The sequence below is a fragment of the Chrysemys picta genome, chromosome 5, assembly GCF_011386835.1.
Source record: "Chrysemys picta bellii isolate R12L10 chromosome 5, ASM1138683v2, whole genome shotgun sequence".
NCBI classification, from domain to species: domain Eukaryota; kingdom Metazoa; phylum Chordata; order Testudines; family Emydidae; genus Chrysemys; species Chrysemys picta.
In genome coordinates, this window is record NC_088795.1 from 116193033 (window position 1) to 116212969 (window position 19937).

The window sequence follows — 19937 nt, forward strand, 5'->3', positions numbered from 1 at the left end:
ATGACAAACTATCTAGAGATGTTCTGCTGTATTAAAGCACAATGGCATGCAACATGAATACATTCAAAAATGTACAGCTGAATCAGCAGTTAAGTGGATTAAAGCGAATCTATATATATCACAAAAATACTTGCAAAAGGAACAGCATAAATGGAAATATGAATATGCAGGAGAAATATTTGCATAAACTTTATTCTCTCATGTTTGTATGTAGTCTTACATTTTCATTTGTTAAAATTTTAACTATATGATAATTTTGCCTCAGATGATGAGCATTCCCAGAAATAGATTCTTGCCAAAATCAAAGATTGTCACATCAGAAAAAGCTGTTAATAATAGCATGAGGAAAGGTTATTTTATTCCAACGTGATCATATTACAGTAGTATGTTATTGCAATTGCTTTTTGAAATACCTCATTATGCTCCCATTGAAGTCACTGCCATTGACTCATGCATAACACTTATCAACATGTATTTCAATGGGACTACGCAGTAGGGTGATGAGCAGGATTTGCTCTTTAATTAGAGTTCAATAACAGGATGATGTATGCTTTTACTTTTTATTTGTAGTGGAAACTGTCAAAATAGCTATTCTTATATGTTACTCTCAGGTGTTTTCCAACCAAATCTAAATTTCATTTAAAGGGACACTGTGAAAATTGGCACAAAAATGTGGATTTTACAAAAGTGCAACACATTTTCTCCCGCAAAACATTACAACTCTGGTAAGATATGAAATTGGGTATCTCACTACTCTATTTCAAGACTAAGCCAATTTTTACTTGGGCTATATGGTCCTTTTCCAGATTTTTCACCTTATAATAGAGTCTGTCACTACATAAACTCACATCAATGGTGCAAGTAGATTTTTACTATTACTGGTATGGTACCGACCCCACTTGCCCTCACAAAAAATGTTCCATGACTAGAGCTCTGCGCAGATACATAGGAATGGTTATACTGGGTCAGACCAAAGGTCCATCTAGCCCAGTATCCTGTCTACCGACAGTGGCCAATGCCAGGTGCCCCAGAGAGAATGAATAGAACAGATAATCATCAAGTGATCCAACCCCATCACCCATTTCCAGCTTCTGGAAAACAGAGGCTAGGGACACCATCCATCCCCATCCTGGCTAATTGCCATTGATGGACCTATCCTCCATGAATTTATCTAGTTCTTTTTTGAATTTTACAAATTTATACCTGCGGATATGGATATTCATGGATAGAAATTTGTATACACTGAACTACCGATTTCTATCCAAGGATATCTGCATCCACGGATATAAATTTGTGTCTTTGCAGGGCTCTACAATTCATTCTTGAAAATGTGTCTTTCCAGTATGGTGTACTGGCAATAAATGTCTTAATGGTACAGCGTACCTGACCATACTGGCTTACTTGCACCATTGGCTCACATACACCTGATCAAGGTTATAGTCAATTTAGAAAATATCTATTTTGGTTGAATGGGTTCTATGACTGGGACTCATACGGAGTTGTATTTTGTAAGGGGCAAAGTGTCCTTCAGTTCCCATTGACTTCCTTGGAAACCAAGGGCTTAGCAGGATCCAGATATACACACTGACTCTGCTGGGCTCCCTTAGATTTGATTCAGATGCTGGCTGGACTTTTTAGCTCTAAAAGCGAGAGAGGGAGGAGAGAAGAGAATGGTGCTACCCTTGCACCTGCTACCTACTGGCAGTACCAAAATGAGGGGCTGCCCTCCCTGATCTTACATCCTTTTATTACCCCAAAAACAGAATTTAGATACCCCCTAGAATATCTCACCTATTACCCCCTTCCAGGCTTACCAAGGCTTCCCTCAAAACAGCCCACCTGTTCACCAATCTGTTCTCCTAAGGTAATGTTTCCCAAACTTGGGACGCCACTTGTGTAGGGAAAGCCCCTGGTGGGCCGGGCCGGTTTGTTTACCTGCCCCGTCTGCAGGTCCGGCCGATCGCGGCTCCCACTGGCCGCGCTCGCTGCTCCAGGCCAATGGGAGTTCCTGGAAGCGGCGGCCAATATGTTCCTCGGCCCATGCCACCTTCTAATGGTCAGTTCTATTTTTAGACTTGTGATCGTTATTTGACCTGCTGACTTGTTGTTTACCACCTTTTCCCCACCAATTTGGTTTTCCTGTCAGTTCCATAGTAGTGACCTGCAGCTTCCATGTAATGAATGACTCCTGCTGATTCAAAATGGAAGCCAGGGATACAAAATGGAGTCTGGGGACTGTAAAATGGAATTTCTCTGGTATCATTTTGATGTGAAATAGTTAACAATGTTGATATATAATCATCACAAGAATTGCCATTGATGATGTCATAGGGTACATATGCTGCTGCTTTTTTTGTTTGTTTTTTCACTGTGAACCTCACAGCCTGGCTGAGGATCGCAGGGCTTGTGCTATAGGGCTAACAGTGTAGATGCTTGGGCTTGGGTTGGAGCCTGGGCTCTGAGACATGGCGGATAGGTATCTCAGAGCACAGGCTCCAGCTGGAGCAGGAATGTCTACACTGCTGTTTTTAGCCCCATAGCATTAGCCCCCTGAGCCTGAGGTAGTTAACCCAGACTCTGGCATGTGCTGCCATGGTTTGGTTTTGTTTTTTGCAGTGTAAATGTGCCCACAGAGGCAGATCAGTGGGGGTGCAGTTCACAACTCTCAGAGGTATTGTTTCAATTTTTTTGCAAACATCACTGCATTGATTACACTTGGTTGACAGTTTCAAGGTTTTCTTCACAACCAGAAGGGTTAGACATGTTTTTTTAATCAAAACCTGAGTGTCTGGCACACAAGCTAGCAGTAGTTCAAATAATTAAAGCCCTCTTAGTCATACAAATGATGAAAATATTAAATTAATCTAGATAAATCTGATATGATGCAAAATGAAAAAATCATGTTTCATACAACAGAAAGGGAGTCATTTATCTGATATTAAAATAGTGATTAAACGTGTATCTTTACCCTGGGGTCTATTCTTGCCTGGATATGCATATCTGACTCACAGTGGAATTAATGAGACAACTGTCTATGTCAGAGGCAGTATAGTCCACTTAGTATTTAAATAAAATCAAACTAAACTCAGGAATGTTGGAATTAAAACGGGCACTGTAATAGAAAGTTTGGAGCACAGCTGGGTGGGGTTTTTTTGCAATATTTATTCACTGAAAAATGCAGTTTCAGTCAACCCAAAACTATTCACAAGTTCATGCTAAGTTCGCCAAATAGTTTTTGTTGAACTGAAATATTTCAGTAATGTCAAAACAGTCCATTTTGGCATTGCTGAAACATTTTGAGTTTTTGGGATGGGGTCACAAAATGTCTGGAAGAGGAGCCCTTCTTATACTTTTTAGTGCCCAATGGTTAGAGTACTCAGCTGTGATGTAAGAGACAGAGGTTCAGTCTCCCCCTTTATCTGCTGTGGAGAAAGGATTTGAACTTTTGTCTCCCACATTACAGAAGAGTCACTGGGCTTTTGGATATTCTAGTGTGGGGCTGTTTCAGTCTTTCCAGTGGAAGGTGTTCCACCACCATGTATAAATAATTAAATAGTCATTGCAGCAGGGACTTGGACAGGAGGTCAAACGAGGTGATATGATGATCCCTTCTGGTCTTAAACTCTATGACATCCTGGATACATCCCCTAGCTTCCAGGCTATAGAATCAGTCTACTTTTTTCTCTGGTCCAATGGCTATTCAGTTATTTACCCAACTCTAGTTTGGAGGTCATTTTGTGTCTTTCTTGCTACCTTCCAGCTGCATCCAATCCAGCTCTTTTCCACCTTCCTGTAAGATTTTGGTGCCTAGTTATCCCTGTTTCTCTAATGCTTCTGTGTGATTTCAACCTTCAGATGAAGGAATCACAGTCAGCTGCCTCCCAGTTCCTATTTCTCACATCCTTCTTTGGTCTCCAGCTCTGGACCTCTTTGGACCATCAGAGAGAAAAACTATTATTTGCAGTGATTTCCATGATATATCATTCTCTCTAACTATCTCCTCCATCATTGCCTATGTTCCTTCCATGATTTCCATCTATCAGTCTGATGCTATCAACCCCTTTGTTCCTTCCCTGGTTCCCCTTCACTCTTTTGACTCTATGGTTACCACCATCAGCCCTGCCCTTTCCACACTTTGCCATTTTGTTCCTTTCATTTATTGCTCTGTTAGTCTATTGTTGCTCTTCTGTGCACCACATTTTAGAGATGGCATTTTCCTCACCTTTGTTGTCTCCACTCCTGCTCTCCTCTATCACCCTTTCCTGAGCTCCTCTGGAAGAAGTCTGGTGACATTGCTACCTTCCTCCAATTTAAGTTTGTCCTCTTCCTTCAGCTGTGCTGTGCTCATGGTTGAGCAATCTTATTTCCCTTCTCTTGTGTCTCTAATCCTTAACAAGTCTTCACTACCACTGTCTCTCTGCTTAAATACTCATTCTCCTTTCTGTATCCAGGATCTGACCAATTTATTTAAATACAAAACTGATGAGATGCAGAGGAGCTCTCATTATCTTCTGATTTTGTTCCTTTTTAACCTGCTATCCTACTCTGAGGACACTAAATGCCTACATTATGGGATTATAACCTATTTTTGTTAGTTTTTATGAGTATTTGGCTGCAAACATAATTTTTTATCAACCATTTAATTTGCATTGTTAGAAATTTTTCTCATCCATCAGTTTTTGCTTCTATGTATATTTTACAGAAAATTAGACACCTTATATATAATATAATAATAAATTATAAGCAGTTCCATAAACATTTTGGATAAGATCTAACAAACAAATAAACATACAATAACCACATTAACATTGCCAATAGGTCACTGAGTGACCCCTTAGTCTGATGTTCAGATAATCAGTTCATTTTGATTACAAACTTTGGTCACTCCACACCATTAATGAGTTTGACTGCATTTTGTGTAATGTGTAACAAACAGGTAGTAATATGGAAGTATTCCTAATTCAGTGCAGCATAACATACAGTTTTCTGAAGTAAAACCACTTTGGTTAGGCTAGTGGTCATTTGTGAGTACTTTGACCATCAAGATTACTAATTAATGCAAACATAACTTTCTTTACTGTTACCCACCCCACTCCCATTTGCCTGTTTACAGGCCATCTCAGCGGTCCAGAGAGGCCCGGGCCACGTCCAACTTTTGCAGCCCCTAGCCATAATAAAAATTAAAAATGATGACACATGAAAACAAAATAAGACACCAAAAAAGAGTGAGACATAATTTGAATATTTTTTTGTTTAACAAATCTTTTCTAGCCTTTTTCTGTGCAAATGCACTAATTATTGAGGAAAAAGAAGAACAGGAGTACTTGTGGCACCTTAGAGACTAACAAATTTATTAGAGCATAAGCTTTCGTGGACTACAGCCCACTTCTTCGGATGCCCGAAGAAGTGGGCTGTAGTCCACGAAAGCTTATGCTCTAATAAATTTGTTAGTCTCTAAGGTGCCACAAGTACTCCTGTTCTTCTTTTTGCGGATACAGACTAACACGGCTGCTACTCTGAAACCTGTAATTATTGAGGAAAAATCTAACTTTCATGCAATGTCACAGTTGATATTAAGCATGGCGAGTGAAGGTGCGTTCACTTGAAGCCACTGATGCAGGCAAACTGACAAAAATAAACAGTGCAATTGTGATATTAGGAAACACCCCAGAGAGTCCAAGTTTGAGTATTTCTTGAAGCAATTCCTTTGGCTTGCAATCCAATTTAAAGTTTGTGAAATATATTCATTTGAGGAAGATGGACCTCATCACTGAGCTCTTTTGAGATTTCTTTGTTGTACTTTGCTGAAATTCTTCCATCTGAAGAAGTGAGGTTCTTACCCACGAAAGCTTATGCTCCCAATACTTCTGTTAGTCTTAAATGTGCCACAGGACCCTCTGTTGCTTTTTGCTGAAATTGTTCACCTGCAGAAAGTAGATCTTCATTGCTCAGTCTGTTGAACTGCCAAAGAAACCCCAAAAGGGTACAAATTAGTTGCAGTGTCTCAAATTGATGTGTAAGACCTGATTGAATAGAGTCAATGATGACAAGGAAGACATTGACCCTATAAGGCTGCTCGGCATCGGATTCAGTAGGTAAGTTGCGATGGGTAGAGAACTCAGATGAAATGCTAATATTCTGTGCTACTAATATTCTGTTGAATATCATTGATAAGACTTTCAATGTTATCCCTCTCAACATCAAGTGTAGCATTGCGTGCTTCAGTTACCAGATTAGTTTGGTGGATCATTGTAAGTAGCTTCATCCACAAAGATGACATCAGAATGCATTGAAATTTGGACTGCTTCTGAATAGACAAGTTCAGTTCAAGCCTGTGCAGTGAGATTGAGAGATTCAAGCTCGTTTAAAGCTTTTCTCAGTGAATTCAAATGCTGTGCAACTGGTTGAACACCATCAATCCGTGCAGACCATCTACTTTTGGACATCCCATGCAGTGAAACAGGAAGATATTCCTTCAGAATTTTCCACCTTTGTGGACTGCTACTGAAGAGATTGTACATTTGCTGAACAGTTCCAAAGTAAGTAATTTCTCCTTACATGATTCAGCATAGTCAACACCTACAAGGTTTAGTGTGTGGTTTCCACAGCTGGAGAAAATACAGTTTGAATTATGCTCAAGCACAACTGCTTGTATACCTTTGTACTTCCCAGCCATATTAGATCCATTGTCATAGGCTTGACCAATGCAGACTTGAAAATCTAACTTAAAACCTTCTAGAATTGCTAGTACTCGAGCAGCAATTTCTTTTCCAGTTTTTCTCGTGAAATTATCAAACAAAATAAACCTTTCTTCAATTGAAAATTTTGAGCTGTCTACAATCTTAGCATATCGAATAACCATAGTAGTCTGTTCCTTGTGAGAACAATCTGGAGTGGCATCAACAATGATTGAAAAACACTTGTCATTTCAAATCTCATCAAGAATTGTTGTTTATACGAATGTCCCACATAGGTCAATATACTCGTTTTGTATGCGTGTGGAGAGATAATGGACTTGCATGCGCTTTTGACTCTGTTGCGATTCTGGAACATGTTTAACATGGGCTGATAAAAGTGGGTCATATTTGCAGAGGAACTTAACTATGCCTAAAAAATTTCCATTTGCATGATCACCAATACGTTGACTGGAACCAAAGAAAGCCAATCCCCACTCAGAAAGAAAAAGGATGACATTCAGGATGCGCTCAAGAAGTTTTTTCCAGTGATTAGTTTTTGTAGAGTGTTCAGTCAAGAGTAAATTCTCAACTGAAATTTCAGCTGATGCTGCCCCACTGGCTGATTTCCAAGCAACATAGTTTTCTTTGTGTGACGTTGAACTTTCATGTGATGATATTCGCTCTTTCAACTTCCTCCAACCTCTGTTGATGCTCCATCCTGATTGATCAGAGAGAACTGATGCATTTGCAGCACTTTTCTTCAAAATGAAGCAGGATGCACAGTACAGGGATTGTTTTTCCATACTCCAGCATAACCAGTCTCTTGTGCAAGTCTGACCATTTGGAAGAGTTTTTGTCAGCAGACGAATAGGGAAAGCATGATTATCAGCATCTTGTGGAATATTACTTGGAATTTCAAAACAACTAATTTGAAGAAAAGATTGCATTTGGGCAGCATTGCTCTTGTCAATAATTCCAATGTCAGTCACAGTCAAACCTGTAGTACTCATTAATTGTTCTTGCTGCGTAAAATCTACATCTTCCTGTTGAGTTTCTTGATTGTACAAAAGATCTTCTGCTGCATCTGTTACTGTTGGCACATCTCCTTTTTGATTACTGTCCTCATGTTCAGGTATTGGCAATGAAATATCACCTGTTGCAGTTGTGGAGTTTTCACTATCTGTAGCATTGTTTGTTGGGTAAGGTGCGTTTTCCAGAGGTTTGAGAAATGAAGTTATTGGCTTTGAGCTCGTAGCTGCTGCTACACTCAGTTGTTTTCGCTGTCTCTTACTTGCACCACTTTCAGATCTCCTCTTCATAGTGATCTATCTGGTCAATATGTAGCCTATCCACACTTGAAATATTCTGCTGTAAATAAGTAGCTTATCTACAGTTGAAATCTTCTATTGTAAACATGTATACAAATGCTGAATGGTACACAAATGCTGAAAAGACTTAAAATGAAGGAATACTAATTAAGAACACAAAATGAAACAGTCAGACAGGTTATTATCCTTATCACTGAATCGAAACTCAAGCACACAAGGTATAATATAAGAGGCTGAAGACAAAGGGATGACATATATATATATATAGTTAACACAGACACGGATACAGACAGAGGGATACTGTCCAAAAATTTCAAATGTGTGTCCTCACGAAACTCACTGTACATGATTGTCCTCACAGATTTTCACCTTGAATCTGGGCCTATAGACTACAAAAACCTCTGATGATGGCCAAGCTACCAAGCTAGGGACCAACCAACCAACCAGTCACTTCTTTTAGCTACCATATGAAGATAATAATGAGGAATTTTCTCACATAATTAATTCCTTAGTCAACTAGACGTAAAACTATAAAGACACTAAAATGTAACAATTCTCTATCTTTCAACACGCACTTGATCCAGCACCAGCTACTAGTAGTGGTTTGTTTATATAATCAGCTGACCCGAGAGGACACGTTCATCATGGTCTAATCTTGTACCATCAGAACCGATATATTTTTATTAATATTTATGAACATTCAGCTCTTTAATATAACAAAATCTATATCCGTTAACAAAAAAAGTATATCTTTTACCAAATCACATCTCTTATTTGCTTAAATTTGCAGCTCTACGCTGAGATAGTATGTCAATCAAAATCCTAGTGAGGTAAGTCAAATCCTAATGAGTTAAATAGAAAGGAGTATAAACACTGCCAAATTAAATGTAAAAATGTAATAAGAAAAACCAAAGAGGAGTTTGAAGAACAGCTAGCCAAAAACTCAAAAAGTAATAACAAAATGTTTTTAAGTACATCAGAAGCAGGAAGCCTGCTAAACAACCAGTGGGGCCCCTCGATGATTGAGATACAAAAGTAGTACTTAAAGACGATAAAGTCATTGCGGAGAAACTAAACAAATTATTTGCTTCAGTCTTCACGGCTAAGGATGTTAGGGAGATTCCCAAACCTGAGCCGACTTTTGTAGGTGACAAATCTGAGGAACTGTCACAGATTGAAGTGTCACTAGAAGAGGTTTTGGAATTAATTGATAAACTTAACATTAACAAGTCACTGGGACCAGATGGCATTCACCCATGAAATTGCGGAACTATTAACTAGGGTTTGTAACCTGTCCTTTAAATCGGCTTCTGTACCCAACAACTGGAAGATAGCTAATGTAACACCAATATTTAAAAAGGGCTCTAGAGGTGATCCCGGCAATTAGAGACCGGTAAGTCTAACGTCGGTACCGGGCAAATTAGTCGAAACAATAGTAAAGAATAAAATTGTCAGACACATAGCAGAACATAAATTGTTGGGCAAAAGTCAGCATGGTTTCTGTAAAGGGAAATCGTGTCTTACTAATCTATTAGAGTTCTTTGAAGGGGTCAACAAACATGTGGACAAGGGGGATCCAGTGGACATAGTGTATTTAGATTTCCAGAAAGCCTTTGACAAGGTCCCTCACCAAAGCCTCTTACGTAAATTAAGTTGTCATGGGATAAAAGGGAAGGTCCTTTCATGGATTGAGAACTGGTTAAAAGACCAGGAACAAAGGGTAGGAATTAATGGTAAATTCTCAGAATGGAGAGGGGTAACTAGTAGTGTTCCCCAAGGGTCAGTCCTAGGACCAATCCTATTCAACTTATTCATAAATGATCTGGAGAAAGGGGTAAAAAGTGAGGTGGGAAAGTTTGCAGATGATACTAAATTGCTCAAGATAGTTAAGTCCAAGCAGACTGTGAAGAACTTCAAAAAGATCTCACAAAACTAAGTGATTGCGCAACAAAATGGCAAATGAAATTTAATGTGGATAAATGTAAAGTAATGCACATTGGAAAAAATAACCCCAACTATACATACAATATGATGGGGGCTAATTTAGCTACAACAAATCAGGAAAAAGATCTTGGAGTCATCGTGGATAGTTCTCTGAAGATGTCCACGCAGTGTGAAGAGGCGGTCAAAAAAGAAACAGGATGTTAGGAATCATTAAAAAGGGGATAGAGAATAAGACGGAGAATATATTATTGCCCTTATATAAATCGATGGTATGCCCACATCTTGAATATTGCGTACAGATGTGGTCTCCTCATCTCAAAAAAGATATACTGGCACTAGAAAAGGTTCAGAAAAGGGCAACTAAAATGGTAAGAGGCTAGGACTTTTCAGCTTGGAAAAGCGGAGACTAAGGGGGGATATGATAGAGGTATATAAAATCATGAGTGTTGTGGAGAAAGTGAATAAGGAAAAGTTATTTACTTATTCCCATAATACAAGAACTAGGAGTCACCAATTGAAATTAATAGGCAGCAGATTTAAAACAAACAAAAGGAAGTTCTTCTTCACACAGCGCACAGTCAACTTGTGGAACTCCTTACCTGAGGAGGTTGTGAAGGCTAGGACTATAACAGCATTTAAAAGAGAACTGATAAATTCATGGAGGTTAAGTCCATTAATGGCTATTAGCCAGGATGGGTAAGGAATGGTGTCCCTAACCTCTGTTTGTCAGAGGGTGGAGACAGATGGCAGGAGAGAGATCACTTGATCATTACCTGTTAGGTTCACTCCCTCGGGCATCTGGCATTGGCCACTGTCGGTAGACAAGATACTGGGCTAGATGGACCTTTGGTTTGACCCAGTACGGCCGTTCTTATGTTCTTATGTCACATTTTGGTCCGATAGAGATGCAAATAAAAACAAGTTGTGAAACTTTTCAAATGCCAAAAAATTAACAAGTGTCTAAATTTGAGGCTCCCTTTGAACTTGAGGCCCAGGCCAAATGGCCTTCCTGGCCCCCCCTCTGATTGGCCCTGCCTGTTTATATACACCTCTACCCCGACATAACACGAATTCAGATATAATGCGGTAAAGCAGTGCTCCGGGGGGTGGGGGGTGCACTCAGATGGATCAAAGCAAGTTCGATATAATACGGTTTCACCTATAACACGGTAAGATTTTTTGGCTATCCCCAGGATAGCATTATATTGAGGAAGAGATGTACCTGCTTCTTCTTGTCATAATCCTAGACTGTGAGCTCTCTAGAGAGAGGCTGTTTTTGTTCTACCTAATACAGTGGGAGCTGATCCCTGATTGGGGTCTCTGTGTACTATTGTAATATGAATACTAAACAAGAAGAAGAAGAAACAGAAAAAGCTCCTCAATACATAGATCTGAGACTGAGGCATTTCTATTACAAGATAGCTCTCCTCTGAGAGAGGCTTACATCATTCTGTGCAAATTATTTCCTCTGCTCAGTGTAGAAGAACAGTTTGATACGGTCCTAAAAAGGTTAGTTTCCTTTTGCTATCAGTATTGAAGACTGTTCAGTTATGACAGATATTTCCCCTTTTTTAATTTTAACAAATATGTGAAACTCCTGATGATGAAACAAATTGTTTATTATTGTGTATTTTATAGAACAATTTACCATCTATATCCCTAACATCTGTATGGGTTTAAAAAATGAAATTTGAGTTGATTTGTTTTAGGTTGAATTATGGCGGATTTATCTTCCTGTTTTTTAGACATCTTCCAGTGGATGTCCTGTTTTTCCTAAAATGAAATATGGCAAAAACTTGACCGCTTATTTTGTCTTTTAAACCCTTCCCCATTCCCTCTCATTATCTTATTCATTTATTTTATAGATAGTGTAGGAGGGTGAAATAAACCTTTCTTCAATTGAAAATTTTGAGCTGTCTACAATCTTAGCATATCGAATAACCATAGTAGTCTGTTCCTTGTGAGAACAATCTGGAGTGGCATCAACAATGATTGAAAAACACTTGTCATTTCAAATCTCATCAAGAATTGTTGTTTATACGAATGTCCCACATAGGTCAATATACTCGTTTTGTATGCGTGTGGAGAGATAATGGACTTGCATGCGCTTTTGACTCTGTTGCGATTCTGGAACATGTTTAACATGGGCTGATAAAAGTGGGTCATATTTGCAGAGGAACTTAACTATGCCTAAAAAATTTCCATTTGCATGATCACCAATACGTTGACTGGAACCAAAGAAAGCCAATCCCCACTCAGAAAGAAAAAGGATGACATTCAGGATGCGCTCAAGAAGTTTTTTCCAGTGATTAGTTTTTGTAGAGTGTTCAGTCAAGAGTAAATTCTCAACTGAAATTTCAGCTGATGCTGCCCCACTGGCTGATTTCCAAGCAACATAGTTTTCTTTGTGTGACGTTGAACTTTCATGTGATGATATTCGCTCTTTCAACTTCCTCCAACCTCTGTTGATGCTCCATCCTGATTGATCAGAGAGAACTGATGCATTTGCAGCACTTTTCTTCAAAATGAAGCAGGATGCACAGTACAGGGATTGTTTTTCCATACTCCAGCATAACCAGTCTCTTGTGCAAGTCTGACCATTTGGAAGAGTTTTTGTCAGCAGACGAATAGGGAAAGCATGATTATCAGCATCTTGTGGAATATTACTTGGAATTTCAAAACAACTAATTTGAAGAAAAGATTGCATTTGGGCAGCATTGCTCTTGTCAATAATTCCAATGTCAGTCACAGTCAAACCTGTAGTACTCATTAATTGTTCTTGCTGCGTAAAATCTACATCTTCCTGTTGAGTTTCTTGATTGTACAAAAGATCTTCTGCTGCATCTGTTACTGTTGGCACATCTCCTTTTTGATTACTGTCCTCATGTTCAGGTATTGGCAATGAAATATCACCTGTTGCAGTTGTGGAGTTTTCACTATCTGTAGCATTGTTTGTTGGGTAAGGTGCGTTTTCCAGAGGTTTGAGAAATGAAGTTATTGGCTTTGAGCTCGTAGCTGCTGCTACACTCAGTTGTTTTCGCTGTCTCTTACTTGCACCACTTTCAGATCTCCTCTTCATAGTGATCTATCTGGTCAATATGTAGCCTATCCACACTTGAAATATTCTGCTGTAAATAAGTAGCTTATCTACAGTTGAAATCTTCTATTGTAAACATGTATACAAATGCTGAATGGTACACAAATGCTGAAAAGACTTAAAATGAAGGAATACTAATTAAGAACACAAAATGAAACAGTCAGACAGGTTATTATCCTTATCACTGAATCGAAACTCAAGCACACAAGGTATAATATAAGAGGCTGAAGACAAAGGGATGACATATATATATATATAGTTAACACAGACACGGATACAGACAGAGGGATACTGTCCAAAAATTTCAAATGTGTGTCCTCACGAAACTCACTGTACATGATTGTCCTCACAGATTTTCACCTTGAATCTGGGCCTATAGACTACAAAAACCTCTGATGATGGCCAAGCTACCAAGCTAGGGACCAACCAACCAACCAGTCACTTCTTTTAGCTACCATATGAAGATAATAATGAGGAATTTTCTCACATAATTAATTCCTTAGTCAACTAGACGTAAAACTATAAAGACACTAAAATGTAACAATTCTCTATCTTTCAACACGCACTTGATCCAGCACCAGCTACTAGTAGTGGTTTGTTTATATAATCAGCTGACCCGAGAGGACACGTTCATCATGGTCTAATCTTGTACCATCAGAACCGATATATTTTTATTAATATTTATGAACATTCAGCTCTTTAATATAACAAAATCTATATCCGTTAACAAAAAAAGTATATCTTTTACCAAATCACATCTCTTATTTGCTTAAATTTGCAGCTCTACGCTGAGATAGTATGTCAATCAAAATCCTAGTGAGGTAAGTCAAATCCTAATGAGTTAAATAGAAAGGAGTATAAACACTGCCAAATTAAATGTAAAAATGTAATAAGAAAAACCAAAGAGGAGTTTGAAGAACAGCTAGCCAAAAACTCAAAAAGTAATAACAAAATGTTTTTAAGTACATCAGAAGCAGGAAGCCTGCTAAACAACCAGTGGGGCCCCTCGATGATTGAGATACAAAAGTAGTACTTAAAGACGATAAAGTCATTGCGGAGAAACTAAACAAATTATTTGCTTCAGTCTTCACGGCTAAGGATGTTAGGGAGATTCCCAAACCTGAGCCGACTTTTGTAGGTGACAAATCTGAGGAACTGTCACAGATTGAAGTGTCACTAGAAGAGGTTTTGGAATTAATTGATAAACTTAACATTAACAAGTCACTGGGACCAGATGGCATTCACCCATGAAATTGCGGAACTATTAACTAGGGTTTGTAACCTGTCCTTTAAATCGGCTTCTGTACCCAACAACTGGAAGATAGCTAATGTAACACCAATATTTAAAAAGGGCTCTAGAGGTGATCCCGGCAATTAGAGACCGGTAAGTCTAACGTCGGTACCGGGCAAATTAGTCGAAACAATAGTAAAGAATAAAATTGTCAGACACATAGCAGAACATAAATTGTTGGGCAAAAGTCAGCATGGTTTCTGTAAAGGGAAATCGTGTCTTACTAATCTATTAGAGTTCTTTGAAGGGGTCAACAAACATGTGGACAAGGGGGATCCAGTGGACATAGTGTATTTAGATTTCCAGAAAGCCTTTGACAAGGTCCCTCACCAAAGCCTCTTACGTAAATTAAGTTGTCATGGGATAAAAGGGAAGGTCCTTTCATGGATTGAGAACTGGTTAAAAGACCAGGAACAAAGGGTAGGAATTAATGGTAAATTCTCAGAATGGAGAGGGGTAACTAGTAGTGTTCCCCAAGGGTCAGTCCTAGGACCAATCCTATTCAACTTATTCATAAATGATCTGGAGAAAGGGGTAAAAAGTGAGGTGGGAAAGTTTGCAGATGATACTAAATTGCTCAAGATAGTTAAGTCCAAGCAGACTGTGAAGAACTTCAAAAAGATCTCACAAAACTAAGTGATTGCGCAACAAAATGGCAAATGAAATTTAATGTGGATAAATGTAAAGTAATGCACATTGGAAAAAATAACCCCAACTATACATACAATATGATGGGGGCTAATTTAGCTACAACAAATCAGGAAAAAGATCTTGGAGTCATCGTGGATAGTTCTCTGAAGATGTCCACGCAGTGTGAAGAGGCGGTCAAAAAAGAAACAGGATGTTAGGAATCATTAAAAAGGGGATAGAGAATAAGACGGAGAATATATTATTGCCCTTATATAAATCGATGGTATGCCCACATCTTGAATATTGCGTACAGATGTGGTCTCCTCATCTCAAAAAAGATATACTGGCACTAGAAAAGGTTCAGAAAAGGGCAACTAAAATGGTAAGAGGCTAGGACTTTTCAGCTTGGAAAAGCGGAGACTAAGGGGGGATATGATAGAGGTATATAAAATCATGAGTGTTGTGGAGAAAGTGAATAAGGAAAAGTTATTTACTTATTCCCATAATACAAGAACTAGGAGTCACCAATTGAAATTAATAGGCAGCAGATTTAAAACAAACAAAAGGAAGTTCTTCTTCACACAGCGCACAGTCAACTTGTGGAACTCCTTACCTGAGGAGGTTGTGAAGGCTAGGACTATAACAGCATTTAAAAGAGAACTGATAAATTCATGGAGGTTAAGTCCATTAATGGCTATTAGCCAGGATGGGTAAGGAATGGTGTCCCTAACCTCTGTTTGTCAGAGGGTGGAGACAGATGGCAGGAGAGAGATCACTTGATCATTACCTGTTAGGTTCACTCCCTCGGGCATCTGGCATTGGCCACTGTCGGTAGACAAGATACTGGGCTAGATGGACCTTTGGTTTGACCCAGTACGGCCGTTCTTATGTTCTTATGTCACATTTTGGTCCGATAGAGATGCAAATAAAAACAAGTTGTGAAACTTTTCAAATGCCAAAAAATTAACAAGTGTCTAAATTTGAGGCTCCCTTTGAACTTGAGGCCCAGGCCAAATGGCCTTCCTGGCCCCCCCTCTGATTGGCCCTGCCTGTTTATATACACCTCTACCCCGACATAACACGAATTCAGATATAATGCGGTAAAGCAGTGCTCCGGGGGGTGGGGGGTGCACTCAGATGGATCAAAGCAAGTTCGATATAATACGGTTTCACCTATAACACGGTAAGATTTTTTGGCTATCCCCAGGATAGCATTATATTGAGGAAGAGATGTACCTGCTTCTTCTTGTCATAATCCTAGACTGTGAGCTCTCTAGAGAGAGGCTGTTTTTGTTCTACCTAATACAGTGGGAGCTGATCCCTGATTGGGGTCTCTGTGTACTATTGTAATATGAATACTAAACAAGAAGAAGAAGAAACAGAAAAAGCTCCTCAATACATAGATCTGAGACTGAGGCATTTCTATTACAAGATAGCTCTCCTCTGAGAGAGGCTTACATCATTCTGTGCAAATTATTTCCTCTGCTCAGTGTAGAAGAACAGTTTGATACGGTCCTAAAAAGGTTAGTTTCCTTTTGCTATCAGTATTGAAGACTGTTCAGTTATGACAGATATTTCCCCTTTTTTAATTTTAACAAATATGTGAAACTCCTGATGATGAAACAAATTGTTTATTATTGTGTATTTTATAGAACAATTTACCATCTATATCCCTAACATCTGTATGGGGTTTAAAAAATGAAATTTGAGTTGATTTGTTTTAGGTTGAATTATGGCGGATTTATCTTCCTGTTTTTTAGACATCTTCCAGTGGATGTCCTGTTTTTCCTAAAATGAAATATGGCAAAAACTTGACCGCTTATTTTGTCTTTTAAACCCTTCCCCATTCCCTCTCATTATCTTATTCATTTATTTTATAGATAGTGTAGGAGGGTGGTCACCTGCTCCGGCCCTGAAGGGGTTAAAACAGCCCTGGGAAAGGGCTGCCCCAGGGAGCCAGAAGATGAGGCCGGTTCCCTGATTTTGAACCTTTGACCGTCACCTTGTTCCCTGTTTTTTTATTGGTTGTCCCAAGTAATCATTTGGTACTGGGTCCAGCGGTCCCTCCCGCTAGGCTGGGGGAGGGGCCTTTCGTAGTGGGCGGGTGAGCCCGTCCACTTCCCGGTTCGCCAATATGGCCAGAAGATGAGGCTGATTGGGGAAGCAGTCACAACTGGGGCCACGCCCCAATCAGGCCACAGCTGGCCCTATAAAAGCTGTGGGTTAGGCACTCAGGCATTCTCTCTCTAGTTGTGGAGAGAGATGGGCCTGGCTGCTGGGAGCTCAGCAGGGTACCTAGAGTGAAGCAGGGCTGGGGAAGGGCCAGGGGAGCTCCAGGCTGGAAAACTCCCAGCCTGCAGGCCTTGCTGAAGGCCTAAAGCAGGTAATGGGATTGCAGAGGTGCAGCCCAGGGGTAGGCAAAGGCAGTAGGTCCAACCCCCCCTTGCTGATGATGAGTGGTATACACTGCAGTCTGCCCCAGTGAGCGGGGGCTACATGGTGACTGGCAGTAGCCACTGAGGTGAGGTGGGGGTAGAGGGTTGGGGGTTCCCTGCGGAGGGGAGACCCAGACACTGTGGGGGTACAACGGTGGGCAGAACCCTGACGAAAGGGGCACCAGGGTCTGGGAGGGACATGGGGGCCAGCGGCAAGTGGGACATTGGCCAGCAGAGGGCGCTCCGGAGCTGGAGAGCTAATTCCCAGGATGACCAGCAGGAGGTGCCATGCTGGTGAGTTGCCGCATTGCTACAGGTAGCATCTGAGTTGTGCTTGGAACATTACCAAAAAAATAAGCAGACATCCTGCCCCACCCTCACCACTGGAGGAAATGGGAGTTTTGCCATTTACTTCAGTGGAGCCAGGATTTCACCCATGGGCTCTGTCTAGAACAGCTAATACAGCAAAAACAGGGAGAGTAGGAGTAGGAAAGATATATGAATTTTTATTTGACTCTTTTGCGTTTATGCACACTAGCAAAGATTAGAAGAGTGCAACCCAGCTAGAAGGGCTCAAACATCCAAAAGTAGGGTGTGGCACTTGATGTGTCCCCTGCCCTTACCGTGCCACCTGGAACTAGGGTACCACTGAGCCTGCTTGGGCTCCCTTTCACACTGTGTTGCTGTGATAAGATGCCAAGCTCTCAGCTTGCTCTTTCACCAGCATATACACAGATAGAGACACACCCAGCTGCAGCTTCAGACACAGATGCTGAGAGCAGCTCTTCATGAGAAGGCTCAGCTAAGGCACCTCCCAGTTGCTAAGGCACGCACCCCTCTCTGGAGAGTGAACCCAAAATTATGCTGTCCTGCGGTGTACATGGAATTGTAGAGCATTAGCTCATAAAATTTGTCCCATCCCTCAGTGTGGAGAGAGAGATATGTGGGGATGTATCATCCCTACACCAACCTAATGAAAAGTTCCATGAGGAGGTAAGGGTCACGATGGGACACTTGCCAGGTAAACAAATCATGGCCTTATGTAAGGCCCCCTGGTGGTCTAGGATTATATAAGATAATCATGGCCTTATGTAAGGCCCCTGGTGGTCTAGGATTATATAAGATGATCATGGCCTTATGTAAGGCCCCCTGGTGGTCTAGGATTATATAAGATGAGGTAAACAAATCATGGCCTTATGTAAGGAACGGTTGAACCAATCGGTGTGGGGCTATACATGTGATAAACACATGATTCTCCTTCTTGTCCAATCCGTAGATGTGTTATTATAGCCTAATTGTGTTATGTAATGTTGAGAAAAACTATAAAAGAAAGCTTGCAATAAACAGAATTCGGATTCAGCCTGCAACCACAGTGGTCGTGTGCTTTATCTGCTCCGCATGGAACCCCACAAATGGTGACCCCGACGTGATTCGGCTTGGACATCAAGGCAGCCAGGACTTTGCCCAGAGTGAGCTAGCAGAGATCATACTAGACACAGCTGCCAGTGGAGCAGGGATCAATGTTCTCAGACAGTAGACCCAACAGGTGTTGTCTCAAAAGCTGAGCAAAGAGAAAGCAGATCCAACCAGAAAAAGGATCTGAGTGGTCAGACTCTATGTCATCTCTCATGAAGAAACTGGAACAATTGAATTTAGATATTGAAGAGGCTCTCATTGCTGGCTCTTCTCCTTCCAGCACTCCTTCTACCAAAAGGCGCAAACAGCCATGCCCTGTTAAGGTGGAGACAGGCCTTCTTCACAGAGATCATCAGAGAAAGGGAATCTGTGGGAATAAGAGGGCAGGCTACCAAGATTTAGATGGTTTGCCAAGCTCAGTGTCAACTGGAGCACGACCAAAAACTGAACATGGTTTGAGAAAAGGCGGAGGTGGCAGCCGCGGCAGGAGGTACCGGAGGATACCGGCTCCTGGTCGTCCGAGAGAGACGTTCGTGAGCTCACAGCCGACTGAAGCGTTCGGTGAGAAAAGGCGGAGGTGGCAGCCGCGGCAGGAGGTACCGGAGGATACCGGCTCCTGGTCGTCCGAGAGAGACGTTCGTGAGCTCACAGCCGACTGAAGTGTTCGGTGAGAAAAGGTGGAGGTGGCAGCCGCGGCAGGAGGTACCGGAGGATACCGGCTCCTGGTCGTCCGAAAGAGACGTTCGTGAGCTCACAGGTGAGCGGCTGCATTTAATAAAATGGGCTCTGCTTTGTCTGCAGAGGAGGAGACGGTGCATGATTTTTTATTACGCATCGCTAAAAAGCGGGGAGAGAAGCTTCCCTCTGACGCGTTGTCCCGTTTGTTGAAATGGGGGCAGAAACGCGGGAATGTACAAACAGGGCCTTCAGCTACAGGACATGCTGAATCAGTTGTCCCATTTGGCCGGTGAGAGCCATCCCCCGCAGTCCCACACATTGCGAGCCCTGAACCAGCCCGGCTTTCCTGTCACCAATGATGTTTGTACCCCAAAGTTCCGGGCGGAGTTCCCGGGGCAGGGTGAGCAGTTGCAGAATAGGTTAAAAAGAATGGCGGAGCCA

At 40.9% G+C, this 19937-nt stretch overlaps 1 protein-coding gene across 14 annotated transcripts in view; it reads right to left on the minus strand.

Annotated features, from left to right (window-relative positions):
* ZNF518B (zinc finger protein 518B) overlaps positions 1-19937 on the minus strand; it is a 429620-nt gene that overhangs the window by 281539 nt on the left and 128144 nt on the right. The gene's annotated exons all lie outside the window — the stretch shown is intronic.